General features: G+C 40.7%; 1 protein-coding gene and 2 long non-coding RNA genes across 3 annotated transcripts in view; 1 reads left to right on the top strand and 2 right to left on the bottom strand.

The window, feature by feature from the left end:
- Positions 1-19,368, bottom strand: part of LOC146684705 (cadherin-4-like) — a 254,586-nt gene that overhangs the window by 51,465 nt on the left and 183,753 nt on the right. The window lies entirely within an intron of this gene.
- On the top strand, positions 11,883-13,415 carry LOC146684707 (uncharacterized). The gene is made up of 2 exons (XR_014917328.1): positions 11,883-11,961; positions 12,849-13,415. It is a non-coding gene; the product is annotated as an uncharacterized LOC146684707 (long non-coding RNA).
- Positions 12,495-15,013, bottom strand: LOC146684706 (uncharacterized). The gene is made up of 2 exons (XR_014917329.1): positions 14,553-15,013; positions 12,495-13,955 (listed from the first exon to the last, which is right to left on the bottom strand). It is a non-coding gene; the product is annotated as an uncharacterized LOC146684706 (long non-coding RNA).

Raw genomic sequence — 19,368 nt, 5'->3', positions numbered from 1 at the left:
CACATACAGAGGGTTAGTCTTTTTAGCTAAAAACAGCTGCCTGCAATATTTACAGTTATTTTTATATCATGAAAGTAAAATTGTCCACAACATATTAGGTATCATTGAATGATACTTATATTAAAGACAGAACAGAAATCAGCTGATTCTGAGGTGTCAGACTCTGCACTCACTGATATTTTATAGTATGACCCTGCCTGAAGGTTTAACCTTGCTTCTCTCCCCTTAACCACTACATTCTTAAACCTAATGCTCATCAAGCTGTGGAATATAATTTCCTCACATCATGAGTGCTATAACTATAAACACACACATATCAAAGCTTGGCATTTCTACAGTAACCTCTAGGTACTCAAGGATTCCATTAGTGCTGCCACAGGGAGTGCTGTGCATTCTGTTTGGAAGAATTTAGATTCGTCAAAAGAAGAAAAAAAATCTGAATTTCCTATTACGTAGGAAAGTGAAAGTATGACTCTGTAAGTGATGGGTAATTAGGTAACAGCAAACATAACAATAAACACATTTTGCAGAGGCCAAAATAGGCCAGAGGAAAATAAGGTGCACACTTGATGAAATGCATCTAATAACTGTGGGGCAAGGGAAGTAAAACGTTCTCTAAAAAATAGCCCTGCATTTTGGTTTAGCTTTCCTTGCCAGATAGGCAACTAATAGGTGCATTAAGTGCACTGCTAGGTCTGTGATTTGGACTGAAGAGCTGTGTAATTGGGACTCATTTGGAGGAGTTCTTCAATTCATTGTCCAAATAAAGTCCAAAACTCCAAGCAACCCATTACTGTCCATTAACGACATGGCAACCCGAAAAATCAGCTGGTGTATCAAAATTAATCAATCATACACTTTCTATGGTATGCAGGCAAACACACACACATACACACACACATGCACACATGCGTACGCGCAGGAATGGTCGACCCTTTTTCTTCTAATCATTGACTATTTCAGTGAAAAGCCTGAGTGCACCAGAAGAGGAAGACTGTCCAAAGTTGTCTCCGTCTTTCACCACTCAAGGAACCAATTTAGCTACACTTTTGACACACCAGGAATTCTGCCCTGCTGAGAAAATAGCTGAAGCAACTAACAAGGACAAGGGAAGGACACAAAGTATTAGGCAGATGTCATCCTGACTCTTACGACAGGTAGAATAAAAACCTGTCACCATTATCGAAGCTGTTATTAGAACTTTTTCCGTTCCCTTCCTCTATATTCGCATTAACATTATACTCAGCTTTCTGGTTGAAGAATCCGGTAGAGGTGTGTCTTTCTAATCAAACAAATGTGATCAGTTATAGACAGCTTCCCTCTAATGCGAGAAGCACTGTCATACCAGCCTACTAATGCTATTTGTGCATGCATGTACGTGTGTGTGCTTTCTTTAGGGAATAGGAGGAGGAGAACGTCAGAATGCTTTGCACATATCTCTGTGAATTACTGCTGACAGCTATGATAATTAACGAGCTGCAGGCATTGACTGCTATTACTTCAAAGAAACTCTAGCCGTTAAACACCCACAAACTAACAAATATCCAGCTAGCAGCTTAGTTGAACTCTCAATGTACTGTCATTACCCTCTGGTACAGCCAAAGCAAAAAAACACTGCAGCACGCAGACTGCTATACCTCTCCTGTCGCATTAGAAAATACAAGCAATTATTACACATCTGACTGCCAAAGTGCTTCCTCTCTTAATTCACCCCCTTTTCTCCTCCCCTCTCCTTGTCTCTCTTTTTCTCTGCCTTCCCTTCTCCTTTTTAAGTCACTCTTTCTCATCTCCACTTCTCTTTCCTCTCATCTCTCCCCTCTGCTATACTCTCTCATCACTCTCTCTCTTTGCTTCAGGTCTCTGTGGGGACAGAAGCCATGCATGAAAAATGAAATTACTTCAATCCGTTGGCCTTGGCAGTGGTGTATAAATCCTCACCAGTTAGGAAGTGATAGCTCTCCATAATTCCATTTGGGTTTTCCACGCCCCCCTGATTTCCCACCCGTTTCCAAGTCGTCCTGCTTGGGGTGGAGACAGGGATTCAGCTGCATGTTTCCACAGTCATTCCAACCAATTAGCTTTCCCGCCCACGACGTTCACGTAGACACGTTTAAGACTGTTGAGGGATGACGCCAGAGTCCTTATCCTCATCTGTTTCTACCAAATATTTGTGCATGGTTGCATGGGCATACATTTGAGGATTCAAGCATGAACAGTTGTGTTTTCTCCACTGCTCAAACATTTTGTTTATGCCAGCTAATGATCTCAAGAAAGGTTTAGACTTGAAAATTCTTTTGCTTCCAATTTTTGGACTCCTGGCTTAGTACAGGCCTTTTGAGGGTTACTATGCAGGCTAAGTTGATTGGTCTGCATATAATAAAGGCAATGAGTACGTGTTACCCTATTTGAGAAAAATCCACGCATTCCTAATTAATGAGACCCAAGTTAAAAAAAAAATGTGATTTTTCTTACAATACTAGGGCTAGCTGTAACGTCTTCAGGGATACCAAAGATTCTGCCAAGTATGTTATCATTCCCCTATTTCTATCCCAGAATATTGTGATAGGCGAGATGTCATCTAACTTGCAAACAGCTCTCACTGTCATTCTGCCATTTTACATCAGAAGAGGAGGGAATGTGTTGAAAAAAGCACGACATGAAGTGAACACAAAGAGCTTCTCATAACTGTATAAATTCTTTCTAGTTTACTTAATGAAAAGAGGAGAAACTCTTTTCTCATCTTGCTACACTTACTATCTTGTACCTCATACAGAAACACTCACGCATAAACATACAAACTCACACATCATTCAATATTAAATATTGAATGGATTTAGTTTTTGGAGTATCAATAATAATCCAAAACTGTTCAGTTCATTCTTTGTCTTTTTTGTTCCTTTCCTCGGTTCTTTCCTCTGTTGTCTTGGCAGTTTGTGTTAAATGCCTATATAAGTTTTTCTGCAAGAGAGAGACTAGTAGAGAAATTCCCAGCAAAGTGATATCGGCGAGAGAAAGAGGCAGCGACGGGGAGTGAACAAGAGAGAGAGTCATGACTGTATCATCCGGCATCAGAAACCAGACACTGTCTAAATGACCTATTTGTCGACGGATCAAAGCAATTCCCTTCATTACTGACAACATGTCTGGTTCTTAAGGAGATCTTATCAGTGAGCTTAGCTCCCTTCTGCCAGGCAAAACTGAATCAAATGAGAAATTATCATGCCACCGAGTCTTCGGGGAAAACAGAGAAGATGAAGAGAAGAGAATGATTAACACAAAAGTGCCATTCTACCACCACAGGGTGCAGATGAATGAATTCTAGCTTAAAAATTAACTATCACATTTAAAAAGTATCCAACTAGTACCATTTATGACTATATGTCACTGCACAAATACATAAGGCTATTATTAATAGTGGCGTAGAGTATATCCGGTACCGGGCCATGAGTCGTTTGGTACCGGGCCGCGAGAGTTGAGGCTCAGGTGTGAAATGTATGGTTTTCAGGGTTTTTAGCGGTTTTCAGCGTTATTTTGTTATCGTTTTTATTGTTAACGTGGTTTTCCTGGGTCTTTTCACGTGTGTTATGAATGAATCTTCTTTTTTTCGGTACCGGTACTAGTTTTATTTTGCTGTATTTATCCGCGACACATTAAAAGGCCGGTCCGTGATGTCGGGCATAAACCGGTCCGTGGCGCGAAAAAAGTTGGGGACTGCTGTCCTAAAGAGTATTTGAATCCAACCACAAAAAAAATTAAAAAATTATATGATCTATACTATGCAAGATTAGGAACACAGCTTATGAAATGGATAGCTCAGTTAGTCGGAATGATAACTATACATAGTTAGAGATAGTGTTGAATATGGTTTTCACAATTAAGTAACACTTACTCAACAGCGTCAAAAACACATTAATTAGGTAACAAAACTGCTAAAAAATAAAGATTAAACCTCAACTCTGTGGAAGTGTCATCTACACAACCTAAAGATGACATGTAGAAATAGAAAAGCAGAAGTTTAAGAAAAACTTATTAAGTGAAATGAACAGAATAAAGGTTCTATATTGTAATGCATTGTAATGCATTCTGATTGTATTTAGTGCTCCTTATAACCTCAAATGTGTGAAGTGGCTTATTACATTAATTTCTGTAGTACCCTCACATCTAAATGACCTCTTAACTTTACATAAATTTTATCGAGCTTCCACTTTGAAAACATTAGGCATCAAGTTAAAAATGTACATAATTCTGTCACTGCTTGTTTCTGAGCACAAAGTAATAGAAAGTGGAGTAATGGGGTCAACTGCAGGCAGAAAAAATCAAATAAATTCAATATCAGTTTAACTCACAGACCTTTAGTTAGGACAAGCAAGTCAAACAGTGCTTGCCCAGTGACATATAAAAACCGACATGAATAAAAATGTACCAAAGTGAAACCTCAACATCTGTGCTCATCTCATGGTGCTTGTTTGCATCCATCCTGTAAATTACTGCCATCTTGTGGCAGTGGCAGCAGTTAGTTATTGTCTTTGGAAATTAGCTTGAATACAAACTATCGAAAATAGTTTGATGTATTTCATGACAGATTCTGTCTCTGACCCATTAACAAAGGCTATGTCTCGGTAAGCTGAGTAAACAGTTTTCATGTTTTTCATTTTTGTGTATTTAGAATCATTTTTAATGCATGACTCATAACCTCATCTTACAGGGAATTGAAACTGCTATGTCATTTTTTTACTCCACTGATAAAAAAAAGTAAGTTTCTGGCTGACACATATTTGTTTGAGCTGTTGGTGTTTTATCTACCATGTTCTTTACTCATTTTAATATAGAGAAATTAGGCTTGTGTTTTTTATATTCAAAGACTGCTATTTATTTCCCACTGGAATATTCCATACATTACACTCCCATCTAACCACTATCTTAATATAGAGTTAAAACAAATCTACCAGTTGTGCTGAATCCAACAGGAAACCAGATTTCACCATCTATCAAAGAATACATCTAAGTGGAAGTGAATCTATTGCTGTTTAATTGTTAAGTTTATCATTATTATATTTCATGCTGTTTAATACTTTACACTATTCTACAAACTCTAAAACCATACAACAGTGCTAAGCATAGTTTGAATTACTGTAGCAAGTCTCGGTTACTCTGGTTTGAAGGAGTTTTTAGTTCAAACTCAGGTAGCAGACAACTTTCCTGCTTTACGCAGTACCAGTGTTCAAGAGCACTGAGGCTTTTCACCAGCCCACGCAACTCTCACCATGGCAGATTAGGAGCAAAGTGACATAAGTAAACAAAGGAGAGAAACATGCAGAGGCTTAGGGCTCCAAATAAAATTTACCGTGTACACAGACCCTGATGATGCAGCACACTTTCAGTTTGCAGTCTTTCTGCCAATATAAAAAAAGTTGAAGTCACTTGGAAAATGTGGCTTGCAGAAAGGAAGATTAAAGATTTAAATCGGGTACTTTTTACACAAACAGCAAAGATGGTATGTTAGTAAAACAGAAAATTATGAGACAATAGACATTTTATTCACGGTGTTGTTCAATGTAATATTTTCTTCTCTGTGCTGGCCTCCCACTTCCTTAGCCATTGGTGCCTCATTCTTTCTGGATTTGGACTTTGGTCCTCAAAGAAATTCAGCCTCCTCTAGCATCTCTCTGCCCCTTGTATGCATGCTATCCTTGTCCCTCTGTTTGTTTACTTTCTCCTTTATGTGTGAGTGGTGTTTGATTTTTGCTGCTTGTGTGTTTGTGTAGTCTGTCTTCTTTCCAGGTCTCCAGGGAGGAGAGGAGGTCATGTGGCTCAGGCCCCATCTGTTTGATATCGGGGTGCATTCCAATACCCCACTCAGTTTTGCAATGATTTCCAAATAGGTAAAATACCTGGAGGCTTCAGGACCAACTAATCCCATATTTAATTTTTCATGGTGTCCTTTGTTATTCCCTCTGACACATGGGAACATATCCTACACACGTGTGATAAATCAGTGATGTTGTAGTTAACAGATGTTGTTGTTAACAAATACAGTGGTTAAAGTCAACAAAAAATACAAAAACCATGAGACAGGAGACTGACAAGTCCTTTGTTTCAATATTTATCCACCGTCCAGCATTTTAAAATAACATACTGCAAGCTTTTTGATAACTTGCTCTTTCTGAATTATGAAGTACGATGTTCTAGCTTCAAACCTGCTATACTCTATTCTGTGATCTGTCAAATAATTTAACTCAGTGCAAGAAGTGTACCTGTATGTAAAGTCTGTACATTTAATTGTGAATCATGAAGAACTGTAAAATCGTATTACCAGTATAGTTATATACATATCTAATATACTACCAACAATTACTTATTAATAGTTGAAAACTACAAGTAGTGGAGGATTTTTTCAAGCAATTCCTTAAGTAAAATGAGAAATAAAACATGCCCCATCTTCTCTGTATCACACATGTTGACCAAGGAGGGCTAGCAACAGGAAACTTCTCTGTTATGACGCTAAACCACTGAAGCCTGTTCACTTGCTAATGCTAGCTGTGTTCCTACACAAAGCATGGTTAGAAACTGATTTTAGAGCAGTGAAAGCACAGTCAGCAGCAACCTGCCTTCCACCCTGCTCTCCAATCAGTTTACCATCAAATACTAGCAGTTTAGCAGCAGTTTTCTAGTAAGATTGAAATAAGCACAGCTTTCAGTGACAATATTGGTCTGCGGCCACAAAATACTTGTAATATAAAGGATGGATGCACAAATAAATTGACAGTCGAGGAGCTTTATGACAGCCTGTCTGACATGAAAGGGGCCACATCGATTTACTTCGGTACATTTTAACTTGTTGAACAAACCCTAAAGAAAATCATGGGTACATATGGGATTTTTAATATTGTGTTATTTTAAAATACACGCAGGAATTACCATAATGTGCAGGTTAACATGTATGGAGAATTGTAATTGCCACTTGCTTTGGTATAACTTCTTTAAGCTTTGTGAATTATCACAGAAATTACAAAGATCCTTGAAGTTGGTTATTTTCGTTTAGTTTGAGTAATGACCTCGGCTACATTTTCTCCATTTAAACTTATAGCATTCAGTAAAACAATAACCACTGCAACATAACTTGGATTTCATCTGCATAGGAAGCAGCAGCAGTTTGTTACATTGGTAGTTATATCAGATGTGGTTGACAGTGGTTTTAACATAGAAAGAAATAGTCTAGTGTCACTTTTCATGCCTGAGGATGGAGGCATACATAAAAAACATTATCCACAGTAAAAATTGTCAATAAAAACAGTGCCAGGCGAACACTGAAATCCCTTTGCAGTCGGCTGAATGAAATATTCGACTTCAAACACATTAGAAGGAAGGTGCTGCTTTGATATGAATTGTCTCGCAGCTTTAAGAATGATATCATCCTGCTAGCTTCAAAAAGCAAATATGCTGGCATTATGAAAATATTTGATTTTTCAGAGGAATGAAAAGTCACCTTTACAGTAAAGTTTTAGAAAACAAGTAAACAAAAAGTATACCTTGAATGAGTTATTCAGCGGTACTAGCAATGCAAGTATTCAGGGTCTATAATCTGTTACACATTCACCAGCTACTTTGTTAGGTACATCTGTTTGACTGCTCATTAACATAAAGGAATGGGCTGGTCTGTGTACATGGTGTCTTCAACTACTGGGACTTTCCCCAAACAACCATCTTGGGTTTACAGAGAATGGTCTGCAAAAGAGAAAATATCTAGTAAGCAGTAGTTCTCTGGAAGAAAATGTCTCATTGGTGCCAGAGGTGACAAGAGAATGATCGCACTACTTAACTGATAGGCTGATAGGAAGGCACCAGTAACTCAATTAACCTTTTTGTAACCAAACTATCCAAACTCTTTGACAGCACTACACCTTAAAGCTCGAAGAAGTTGGGCTACAGCAACAGAAGAACACACCTGATGCCACTCCTGTCAGTTAAGAACAGGAAACTGCAGTTTTTACGAGTTCACCAAATTTTGACTAAAGATTGGAAAACCACGAGTCTCGATTTCTGCTGCAACATTCGGCTGATCAGGTCAGAATTCACCATAAACAACATGAATCCATTCTGACTTGTGTTAGCAGCTCAGGCTGGTGATGGTTTGATGATGTGGGGGTAATATTTCATGGCACAAACTGGGCCCCTAAATAATAAATGAGTGTCATTTAAATGCCACAGCGTAATTCAGGCCACTGTGAAGACAAAGAGGGGTCCAACCAGGTACTAGCAAAGCGTTCCTAATAAAGTGTAAATGATTTTAAAATAGTATATAAAATAAATACACTAAATAAACATAAAAAATAAATAACAAAAACAATGAACTCGTAAAAAGCAGCACTGAATTTGAGTCATGAAATATATCAAAATGAAATTCTGCCACTTTGATATGCTATGTAAAAGAAACACACAAACACACACACAGGCCTGTCACGAGCGTGTCAGTTAGGTGCTCTGTAGTCCACTGGTATTTCAACGGATGACGCTGGTTCAGTGAACACCAGGACCGTAGAAACAGTCTGTAACTAGCAGACAGAAAAGTCACAGCAAACCCCTAAAGAGCTGAAAGGTGGGCCTTTCACAGCTCTAAAGCCCCAACAAACAGGGATTGCTACTCCAAACACAAATGCCAATAGGAACAAAGAGAGAGATACACTCCTTCAACAGGACAGTAAAGCCTAACAGGCACACAAGAAATGTAGAGATTGGTCAACAGGTCACAAATAGACTGGTTAACACTGAAGAGAAAGAGCCTCTACAAGAGAAAGGTTTTTAGGTGGCATTGCACTTCACATACACACGCCATCTGTCAAATGCACTCTGGTGCACGCTCCGAGATAAAAAGGCACCTTGTGTGTTTTGCTGTGAGTCAGGAAAGTGTCTGCATTAAGAGCTTTCCTGTGGCCTTTTTAAAACACAGACTTCTGCTCAGACTTTGATGTTGAGCATTGTATCTCTTCAAAAGGCAGGACAGGAGTGATGTTGGGTATCTAGGTCTGAATTTGGGATTTTCAAAAATGCACTTACACCTTTAAACATAAAACACAAGCTTAATATCATTTTGTATTCATTAGTTGGCGAGGACTGAATGCAGTCTGCATGAAAAGATCTACCTGTTCCTGTTTAAAATATGTCTTTGACTCACTGAGTTTGCACTTGATTGTGGTTTAGCTACATTATATGTAAGTCTTTTTACCTATGAGCTTCTTCTACTACTATTGTTGGATGGCCATGAACATCTTTTGTGGCCTTTTTCAATTTTATTTGATAGACACAGTGAAGAAAGGACGGGAAAGCGGGGGCAGACACGCGCCAAAGGTCCGTGGGTCGGACTCAAACCCGGGCTGGACAGTCTCAGCTGTATGGCATGTGGCTGCCCACTCAACACACTGAGCTAAACCGGCACCCCAGGATGCCCGTGGACATTTAACCAGACTTTTTTTGTACTATGATGTGATTTTATCATGACCTGTGACTGAAGACGGTGATTTCCTTTAAAAAATGAGTGACACAAACAGTTGCTTTTTAACTTTCCCAACACCGCTATAAATCATATAAAGGCAGATTTATGGAAGGCACAGAGAGGACAGAAGACCAGAAAGATGCAATCACAGATTTACCCAGTTCAGTTGTCTATTTCAGTGTGTGAGAGAATGAAATGGAGAGATAGCATGCTCTGGGTGCTTTTGTGTTATTTGAATGATAGCTAGAAGTGACGCAGGTGAGATTATTAAAAGACCTTCCTCCACATTACTGAAAATAACATGGAGTAATAGAAGTTAAGCAGTGAATGACTTTTCCAATTATTGCAGTGTGAAAAGAGTCTGGTCTTTAATAGTGAAGGCTTATGGCAAATTAGAGGTGCTATTCTCCCTAGAGGTAACAATGGAATGACTCGCCCTCCTCACACTCCTCTTCCAGGCTGGGAGAATGAAAATAAGGCAGCCATTGTAGTGGCAGACAAAGAGTGGCCGCACCCCTTAGCTTTGGTTTAGAGGGGTGAGAGTGTGAGGGCTGCTATCTCACTGTAACCCCTCTCCCTCTCTCCATCTCTGGCCCTCTCTTTCATTAGAAGATTGATTAAATTGTAAAATTGGGAGTGTGATGGATGCATGAATGACTTCTCCAGTCGCCCCCCTGGGCTTTGACAAGGACAATATCAAGGACCCCCTGTAACTCCCTTTTCCTGCCTCGTCTCTTTATCCCCAGGAAACCCAATCTGGGTAATTAGAGTAAAGAGTGTCGGAGGCTTGTACGATAGAGAGAGGCTCAGAAAGAGAGAGAGAGAGAGAGAGAGAGAATAACAGTGGCACAAAATCTGCTGCCGCTGCACTTTTCCCAGTCATTACTGCCCCCCTCCCAACCTCCATCCATACGCATGCACATACAGTTTTTGCACTGTCCACCATACACAGACCACTTTTTCACATCCCTTCTCCTTCCTTCTTCCTCTCACTTTCTAAATCCATCAGGCAGCAGTGAAGAGAGAGAAATGCAGACTAGAGGGAAAATGGAGGAAAGAAAGAGTGAGGAGAGTGAGAAAAAGGGAGAGAAAATAAAAGTGGCTCTGAACTCACTGCATCAGCAGAACTCGGTAGCAGAACATGAGCCCTTTTGGCTAGAAACCTGGAAACAGTAAATGCAGAGAAGTTGCCACAACTTGTATGATTGGACAACCGTCTGGTAAAATATATACATGCTGTGAGAAAGTGGACGGAATTTTCCCCGACGACCAGACATGTGACCTTTGTGGGAAGATATGCCGCGAGAAATTTGTCTTGAATTTTCTCTGTCAAAGAAACACCCAGTTACATCACTGCATAGATGCATTTCTAGTGGACTTTTGCTGAAGGGCTGTTTGGAAGAAAACGCTTACAGTACATTCCTTCCAAGCCTACGGGGAGAAACCCTTTGGAGATATCATAAGGTAAACAGGTAAACAGCTGTGAGTAAAAAGGCAAAAGAGGAAAGGTGTTCGGGTAGAGGCGGGAGCAGTATGCACTTTTGATGTTGACTGGAAGCCTGACAAAATGTGCTGCTCCCTGCCAAGTCTGCCCCTGCCAAGCACAGGCAGAAACTGAAGAGGGGCTGGACCTTGCAATGGTGCTGCTGGGCGTTTGGAAAAGTTGTGCATTTACACATAATGCATGCAAAGACAAAGATGCATACACGATGGCTCTGCAGCCTCTGTGTGTCAGAATGTTTCCCAGGATGTTCTGGCTCCCACTAAGTAAGCGAGGGATTCTGCCTGGCAAACTTCTCCTCAGCAAGAGTCCAGCTGTCATCTTGACAAATGAACCTTGGAAGAGTGAAGAGGTGTGTGTGTGTGTGTGTGTGTGTGTGTGTGTTTGTACAGCCATGTGTGTCTGCGGATCCGTGCTTGTGGGTTTTTGCTGGTGCATGAGCACAGCACGTGTACCATACCGTGTGTTCACACCGAACGCGATGGACGCGAATAAAACGCCCCAAACGCCCCTAATTTGACGCGTGTACATTCGCGTCTCAACGCGTGTCCAAGAAAAATCCATCGCGCGTCAAAATATGATATTTTGACGCGCGTGAACCGGAAATGTGGGAGGAATGTGGGAGGGAGTTGTGCCAGACCGGTATCTTTGCAAGATGGCAGCTATCGAGCTAGCGCTTGAAGAGAGAGTCTCCCTTCTCTATGTACTGTGGAGAGCAGAGCAGCAGCGTAAAAGACGTCCTCGCCGTACCTGGGTCCATCAGGTCCTCCAGAGGCATGAGCAGTTTGGTGAGTTTCACCACTTGCTCCAGGAGCTGCGCCTGGATGACGGCCGATTCCAGCGCTATCACCGTCATTCACTCGGCCAGTTTGAGGACCTGCTTTCCCCTCGTCGGTCCCAGCATTGCCCGCCTAGACACCAACTACAGGCGCTCAATCCCACCTGCAGAGCGCCTGTCCGTCTGCCTGAGGTTAGTAAAACTATTTAATACGGTAGTCCTTTATTGATATCTGTGCTAATATGCTAATCCATCCAGTTATACACTGCTAACATGGATGTGCTATGCTAACAGTGAATGCTGTCGGTGTTTACTGAAAGCAAACTGTGGTACAGAGACGACTCTTTATAATATTTCTAGTGATACTCAGAAGGTCTCATCAAGTCCCGATTTAATTCGATTTATGCTGTTATCAGTGTTTGCATGATAGCATGGCTGTGGTGTCCTATCAATGTATGCGCTCGGTGTTTGCTGATATCAAACTGTAGCATTAGGACCACTGAGTTAACCTTTGTAGTGATACTCACTCCTTTTTATTTAGACCTGGTTTAATTCTGGGATAGTTGAATATTTGTATATAATCCCTGCAGCTGTCAGACTCTATAGCAGGGGTCACCAGCCTTTATTAAAACAGAGTTAGATAAAACTGAACAGTTTGGTTCATCTCTAGTTACATGGTTCTATCTTGATAAGCTGTCTTATCACAGATTAATTTTTCAAAAATATTAATGATTTAAGCAAGGAAAGGGCTACATGTCAACATACAACTCTTTATTTCTATTAATGTCTTACTTCATTCCTACCTGATTGACATGTTTAGGAATTATGAGTGATTGGCTCACTGTAGTTGTGAAAGTTGCTACCAATCAAATTATGATATGTTAAAGTTAAAACAAAACACAACTGTTTTAGATATTATCTAATATACATTTTGTAATTATCCTTATAATTACAAAATGTTTTATGTAAGATTTAAGTTTTGTGATTTATATCTGACATCACAAAAGTATTTTGGAATTTGAATAATGTATTTTGTAACTGCAGTACACATAATACTGATTTTGAACAATTTTGTCCAGGTTCCTTGTCACCGGGGACTCCTTCAGGACCATCGCGTTCAGTTTCAGAGTCGGTGTGTCCACGGTGAGCCAGATCACCCCCCAGGCAGCGACGTCCATCTGGGACTGTCTAGTGGACGACTTCATGGCTGTGCCTTCACCTGGAGACTGGCGGTCCATCACAGAGGGATTCCAGGAGCGCTGGAACTTCCCTCTGTGCTGTGCAGCTCTGGATGGGAAGCACATCCAGACAAAGGCACCCCATATATCATATAGGAGACACACACATTGATATACACTAAATATTCATTTCATTTCTTTTTTGTGGTGCCCAAATTGATGCACCTGCTTGATTTTGTTTAAACAATTATTGCACACTTTCTGTAAATCCAGTAAACTTCTTTTCACTTCTCAAATATCACTGTGTGTGTCTCCTGTATGATATTTAACTGACATTTTTTATTGTAACAACCAACGATTTATACAGGAAAATAATGTCTATTAACAAGGTTGCCCAAACTTCTGCATCCCACTGTATCAGTATATTTTGTCATTAGTATAATATGAAATAAATTCTACATGTGTCAAGTTGTGTGCCAACATTTGCTGTGTAGTAGAACTGAGACATTAGTCATTATAAACATTTATTTGAAATAATATTAAAAGTCTCAAACAGAAAAACATTAAACATAAATATATAAAATATAAGAATTTACAGAGAGACAGGAATAAAAAGGACCAGCTGCTCTCCAGAGCAGGAACAAGGCTGAGGAGGAAATGCTCCATTGGAGACTGGTGTGGCCTCTTCAGGGACTCCAGGATGGCCAGCTCCACCGCCGATGGACCGTCCTGGGACCCGTCCCTCATCTGCCTCGGAGCCGTCCTCCTCTGTGGGCCTGTAAAACAGCACAAAACACAAAGAAATGAGAAGGCTGCTACTAGATTTTAATTTCAACATTGAAAAAAAAAAAAAAAAAACAATAACAGGATATAATCAGATTGGTTGTAGATATTTAGTAAAAGGGAATCCCACCGACTAAAAAGGTATCAGTGCTTGCTGTACATATCTGTGGGTGCAGCAGCAGGAGCTCAGGGACTGGGGATGCTCTGCTGCAGAATCAGTTCGTTCTATCAATACAGTATTAAATGTTAACAGGTTGGATATAATAATCGTAGAGTAGACAGTGGTCCCTCATTTATTGCAGGGGTTCTCAGAATAACTAGCCCCTGGTCACAGTTCTCACAATTGATTCTCAAAGTGCAAACCTTTGTAGATTGCAAAACGTAAAAGTATTATTATGCCGCGGTTTGTCTTCATCTGCCCGCCACTTTCGTGCGCCTTTTTCCCTCACGGTGCAGGATGTCTATTTCCGAATGAGGCTCATAGTTATGGGTGTTTTTGTGCTGTTTTTTCTATTGGACGCGATGGTTATCAAAACCAAACGTGATAAATTTGGCAAGCGCAGGAGATTTGTCAATCAGGCTGCAGAATGCAATGCTGTACTGTGCAATAAAAAATCAGCGAAAAAGCAAAGCAGTGACGGATGAACAGCGGGACCACTGTGTGCTGTTTATTAATAAACAATAAAATATATTCCTAAATGACAACATGCATAAAAGCAGAACGGTATTTGTACGTCAGTGGGAAAATAGCGGTGGCTTGCTAGCTTTTGTGCGGCTTCCCGGGTCAGTGAAAACTTTCAAAAGAGAAATGAATGAACTTACCAGGTTGCCCGATCTCTTCACATATCTTCCTCCAAGCTCGGTCCTTTTTATTCCTGTCTCGGTACTGAAAGCAGCTGGTGTTGTACAGCTCCGAGTTGTTTGCTACCGCATTGATTAGCCTTCCCCTCCATTGAAGTATGAAAGGCTTTGGCTGGATCTGCCCCTTTGACCTAGGTAACAGCCACGTCACCAGGCTCCTGATTGGTTGTCGCGGCGCGATTTGACGCTGGAGTTCAGATTTTTCCAACTCGAGCGGTAGACGCGAAACGCGCGTATGCACAAAATGCAACACAAAAACTCACGCGCGTGGTTTTATTCGCGAGTCAAACGCGCCAGACGCGCTACACTGACGCGCGTTTCACGCGTTTTGGCGTTTTCGCGACGCAAATCTGCTTCCGAATTTTCGCGGGACCAGCAATCGCGCGTCATCGCGCCTTTCCATTGACTTTACATGTAAACCTGACGCTCTACTGGTGTACAAGAGGATTTAGTGTTTTTGACAAGTAGCAGGCCTGTCAGTCCTTGATTGATAAAAATCAGAAAACAGTTTAGAGCCACAGAGGCCACTTTCTCCGAACCTCTTTCTTTTCCCGGAAGTTATCGGGAAAGCATTTCTGAAAATTTGGAAATGCACCAGCAAGCTCAGCTGCTATACGCCGTGATGCAAGGCGCTGTGCAAAGCGCTATGCATCAATGACATTGCGGTTTTATGAACAATGTGAGGCGTTAAATCTTTTATTGAGCCAAAGGAGTAAATGTTCTCTTCTCCTGGAAATCAAAAACAAATAAAAATGTATAAGGATCAACAGGGTGTACTGCCCAGCAATACTTACAAGTGAAACACAATGCTAAACCTGGAAACTTTTTTCTTTGGTCTGGTGCTAAACTGTTTATCATAGGAGCTATTTCATCTTGAGAGGTTGTGGGAGATTTTACTGCACTGTGAGCAATTTTATTACAAGCGTACACAGCCACGTTTTCCTACTTGTACCAGGTCTTTGTGTGTGTCTGTTTGTGATCTTGTCTGTGTGCACAGTTGCCTCTGTACAAAAACAAGATCATCCCATGACAGTATCTATTATGCTTCCATGAAAAGGTTCTGACTGAAACCTTTTATTGTAAGTGACAAAGTATATGGGATCAGATTATTCTTGTGCAGGCCTCAATTTTGATTTCAGGGGGGGGGGAGAGTTAAATATGAGGAAATGGAAAAATACGAGCACATTAAATAAAATAAGAATATTACATCACATGACTTGCATCCCAAAGCGTTTTTAATTCAACTCAGTAACATGCCCAAGGACATTTTCTCCTCACTATTACTCCTTTCTTCACTCCCTGTAAAAGCTGCTGCTTTATGATGAATCTGATTTTATGTCGTAATGTCTGTCTCTCGGGAAAACATGCCGACATAACTGAGCTGAGGTGGGGGGAAAGCATCACCTGACGGGACAACTGCCATGTCTGCATCTGCATGTCTTTTGTCTTCATCTGTCTGCCGGCTTGACCCACTTGTCTGCATGCGTGATTCTCTCTATAACTTCCTTTCTGCTCTACCGCCAGCCTGTCTGTCAACCTGTCCTTTCCATTCGACCGACCTTGCCTCATAAGACCAACAATCGCAGCCACCCTTTGTCCCCAACACTTCATTACTGGTCCCCACCGCCTCGTGTCCCCTTCTTCCAATTTTACTCCTCATTATTTTTTCATGTCTTTAGAGAAATACAGAATCTTGGCTCTCCTTCATCCTACTGATCCACAGGGTCGCCGAGGCCAACCTCCAGGGGACCAGACAGAGGCTGTTTGTTAAGCTGTTATTTATCTCCTTCATAAAGTCCTCCTCATCTCCTATTAAAGAGCCTAGAACTGTTGCCCTTGACTCACACATAACTCTTGTGTCTTTTGGTGAGATGATTTACTGTTTAATTTAACACCAACTGAACCCAGGAGGGAGCCTGCCTGGTGCTGCCTGATGTCATATCAGAGAGGAATACATTGGGGTTGTGAATATGTGTGTGTTTTTGCGTCTGGTGTTTGTGCGTGTGCAAGAGTGAGTGGGTGGCTGAGGTGGAGGTTTTGTGTTGTTTGTTTTTTTTCTCACAGCTAAGCCTTAGTAGTAGCTGCTCTGGGCCTCGTTGTGTGCAACAAGGCCATGGCTGGAAAATTTTCTCTTGAAAAACAAACCCCGCTGTGTATGCCTGATGAACATGTTTACCAGGACTTCACGCCACTAATTTAAAAATAATGAGATATTAAACAGTGAAAATTAAATTTCAGTCTCACTTTACTAAGCAGAGGATGAAACAAAGGCCAAATGCTGTTGACAAATACACAAATGTAGGAACAATTAGTTTTCCAGTCAATACCAGAACACTGTAGAAGATTCAATTTCCTAGTGCTGATAAATGTAATTACATTGATTGCACTAATTTCACTAGAGGAAAGGAAATGAAGTTCACAGGGTACATGCCAAAACAAGACTACTGTACAAAGAGTGGGAGTCTCTGAGGAATGTCGGGAATTATTCATGAGAATCATAACTAAGCATACTGAAATGGTTCTGTTAAAGAATCTTTAAAGCTTTTCTCTTCATAGTGCACGTTTGTCCTCCACTACCTCCTTGCATAAGATATTAATGTGACTGTAGCTGCTCACCCCTTTTTAAATAGCATTGAGATCTCATGCTGTTCAGAAGATCGTCAAATTGCTTTTATGGTCAAATGTTTCATTAATGATTTGACCTGTCAAAAAAGACAGCAGTGAGGGTGTTCTTCCATCGCAAAGACTCCATTAGCAGGAGAAACAATGTAAAGCACTTTCAACTTTCTTTGGTGTTTTACTCGTGCCATCGTAACTCGATATCCAGCTACGTCCCAGCTGTCACATGAACTCACTGAAAAAAATAATAAAAGGATGAATTATATCTGAATGCTTCCAATTTACCTTTGCATGACCCAAGGTAGATGTAGCTGTGCATGAGCAGATGAGTTAATATTTGCGATGATCATTTTTTATTAAGTAGATAAGATAAATTGTTTACCATGACATGCACATGCAGCACTTTGGGTGTTTGAGTAATGAACCTTATTTTAATGTGTAATGAAATTGACCAATTAGCATTGAACGCAAATAGAAAGGAGGAGGCTGAAAGGGATATGATATACAGTATTTAAGGCAAAGTTGTGGATGAACTATAATGGAAACGATGGCACAACAAGAAAGGTTACGAGATGAAAGGCTTTTCAATCTATCCCGGGGAGATGTAAAAGCTTGTTCTGGCAATCAGGGAAAATAGTTTGAGATATTTTATTTAAAAAATAACAATCCAAAAATAAAAGTCAGAGGATCACCAAAATCAATAAGCTTGTCTGAGGGCCATGAATGACTGCATAAAATTTGATGATAATCCATCTAGTAGTAATGGTATGTTCAAGTCTGGACCAAAGTGGTGGATCGATCAATCACTAAAGTGGCAGACAGGCCAACCAGCTGAGTGCCATTTCCATCCTTGGAGCAATTCTCTAAAGAGCAGAGCAAAAAGAAGAGCATGAGAAAATATCAAACTGTATTTCTAGCAAAATGATCTTCAATGTCACTAAACACTGGATGTTTGTGCTGGAAGAAAATTCACAGCTGGGGTTTGGAAAGGAAATACCTCGTGTGAATTCTCGGGGAAGTGAAATCAAACAAAAAAGATGAGAGTTTAAAACGGGCCAAGATGCGTTACAGCGTAAAGACAAATGAGCACAAATGAAATGCTGACATGACTGTTCGTGCTCTCCATCCTGGACTGAGGCTGCTGCCTTTTCTTTCCACTTAATACTCTGTAGGAGGGCCACCCTTATCTGAAAAACATTTATTGTTTCTTTCTTTTCTTCTCCAGCTTGATAGAATGTGCTTGTGTGTGTGTGTGTGTGTGTGTGTGTGTGTGTGTGTCTGCTAAAGCCTTTAGCAGACTTTATACTGTAGATGCATCAGAACAATGGAATAATAAGAGACAAAACATGGCACGCAAATATAAAATGCTCCAGTACATATACAGCTGTGCACATACTTTTCATGTGTTTGATGGAATTATTGTAGCCACAAATTTGAATGTTTTTGCAGCCTGAATTCATTTAGCCTCTGCATTTCAACTTTTATAAATCATTCCATATGGGGACCAATGTGGATTGGGCTGTGATCCTTAAATACTCGCATCCCTGTGTTTCACCATCCTGTGGTTTTGTTTCTGGTGGACTAGGTTGAAAAAAACAAAACAAAACAAGATGGAGTCCTGTTTTTCTGGCTTTGCTTTCCCTTCTCTTTGTTCAGGGATAAAGCCGAAATGCGACCAAACAAAACCCCAAACAATGAGCATATACAAAGGCAAGAGCGCAGCACATGCGCTTTACTGATCCTTTGTTTGCTTTCTGTGTAGGACAAGTAATTCTTCTCTGTGCCTGTGTATGCATCCGTATGTTTGTTTGTGATTGAATGTGTGTGTGTTTGTGAGCATATGTCTCGGCAGGAGGGAGGGAGCGAAGATGAAGGGGGAAGACTGGAGCGGTGCAGTGCTGGTGTTGGCCGGGTGGTGGGGTGGCAAGTGCCAGAAGGCTTCATTAGACTCAAGGGAAGAGGCTGTGAACAGCAGTTCTCCAGGAAATCTGTTAGACCTAAACACAGACATGCCTCTGATCCGGGTCTAGCCCTACAGTCCCTCTTTCTGTTTCCCTTCTCTCTCAGTCATATCCACCCATCTATTCGCCAGTGCAATTAGCTCCAGCTCACTTATACAATGAGGAACAGTCCCTACTTTTTGTCCCTCATTTTCTTT

This window comes from Copadichromis virginalis, linkage group LG20 (genome assembly GCF_057382275.1).
Source record: "Copadichromis virginalis isolate Kocher_CV1m ecotype Utaka linkage group LG20, C_Virginalis_male_GT1.1, whole genome shotgun sequence".
NCBI classification, from domain to species: domain Eukaryota; kingdom Metazoa; phylum Chordata; class Actinopteri; order Cichliformes; family Cichlidae; genus Copadichromis; species Copadichromis virginalis.
Note: the sequence above shows the minus strand (reverse complement) of the source record. Positions and strands in the feature narration are given on the sequence as shown.